The following is a 1,764-nucleotide window of genomic DNA, read 5'->3' on the forward strand; positions in this document are numbered from 1 at the left end:
CTAGTGAGATGCTCACAGCTGCAAGAATAGTGGTAGTGAAACTGTGAGACTTTTAAAGACAACCCAGTTGATGTAACTCTTGCTTGGGAAAATGAGCAGTATGTTCATCAAACTTTGTGGTGAGTAAGGCGATTCGTAGTTTCTTATAGGTGTCTTACTTTGTGATGAAATTTATTATTCTTGGTCTAAGTTGGGGTGAAATTTAACAGCTGTGTATAAAGTCAGAAAATGTGGAAGTTAAGATTTCCAGTTCAGAAGTAAAACCTCCAATATTGAAGATGCTTATGCATTTATTTGCCAGCAAAGGTAATACAGACTAATACTGTAACACTGTGTGAAGTATGAACGTGTTAACAGTAATTGTGGGAAGCCTGACTTCTGATATTTCTGGTTTTCTTTAATTTGATTCCTCCATCTTTTCAGGGGTTTAATGCTGAATAAGTGAGCAGATTACAGCTCAGTTTTATTGTGTTTTTAATGAAAACATGTCTGTCTACAGGAGTAGAAACTGCCGGAATTAGTGGATATGACCCCTTCCTAACAAAACTCACTAATTAATGTTTCCGAAAATCATGTTCTCTAAAGTGACTACACCTTCCAATTTATGTTTGATGTGAGCTTTTTACCTGAAAGCTATAGAGATGTGAGAGTAGCAACTCAGCACCTGCTGCCTGTGAAAATTTAGGGTCTGCGTTAAGCAGACTGAATTTTTTTGGCACAATACTCATTGGTAAATATTTCCTTGTTTCTAGTTATATGTATGGCTGAGACCTCCTATACCTCATCTGCTTTGTTAAATAACTTTATTCTCTCTCAGGATCTGTGCTCTGTTTGGCTGCAGAAAGCATTCATATCTCTTTTGGTACAGAAAGTATATCTTATTTAAGAAGCTAGATTCTTCCAGCTGTTTAGTTTCAGTTTCCTGACTTCAGTTTCTCCCCAGTGACAGCGATTAAGGTAACACCTTATCAAAGCATCAGGTTATCAAACGCTTACTCATCTGCTGCTGAGTTTCTATATCAGCTTATTTCTTTAAAAAATGTAGGCTTTCTTGACAAAGACTTTAGTTTGGATTATGGAAACCTCAGCGTAGACTCAAGTGAGGTTTGAAGGTTTGAATCGGTGCCTTTGGGATTGTTAGAATAAGAAGCCTATTCATTCATTCATGGATCTTTCCGAATTAGGTTTGGCTTCTCTTCCTTGAGATGTGTATTTTTGTAAGTACTAAAACTTTGATTTCATACTCAGCGAGAGAATGAAAGAGAAGAACAACATAGCAAGTGAGGATGAAAACTCTTTTTAGAAAGACAGCCCAAAGACTTGTTGATACTGGACAGTGAAGCAGGAAACAACGTGTGTCATAAAGGGCTCCAGCTTGTTGGATAAAGGCTGGAACTCAGGATGTAGTCTATAAATACAAAACAGTTTCATAAAAATATTTTTAAAGTGCAGTTCTGAGTGCCTCGGAGAAGCTGACTGATAATTGTGCAGGTACTTTAATATACATATATTTATTTGTGCACATACCGTACTTTCTTCTTTAAACATGAATATATTCAACTCGGTGATATGTATTTCCCGTAGGAGACTGGTAACGTTACCAGCACCAGATGTAAATTTGGGAGCTACAGCCCGTATTCTTTGCAGACTCTAAACCAGAAATTTAGTGGAGAAGCAGAAAGCAAGGGACTCCAATTTCAACAGGGTAGAAGGGGAGGGATTCGTGAGGCTGAATATTTTCCTGCACAAAAAGGCACAACCTTC

The sequence above is a fragment of the Pygoscelis adeliae genome, unplaced genomic scaffold (assembly GCF_000699105.1).
Source record: "Pygoscelis adeliae isolate BGI_AS28 unplaced genomic scaffold, ASM69910v1 Scaffold98, whole genome shotgun sequence".
In the NCBI taxonomy this organism is placed as follows: Eukaryota; Metazoa; Chordata; class Aves; order Sphenisciformes; family Spheniscidae; genus Pygoscelis; species Pygoscelis adeliae.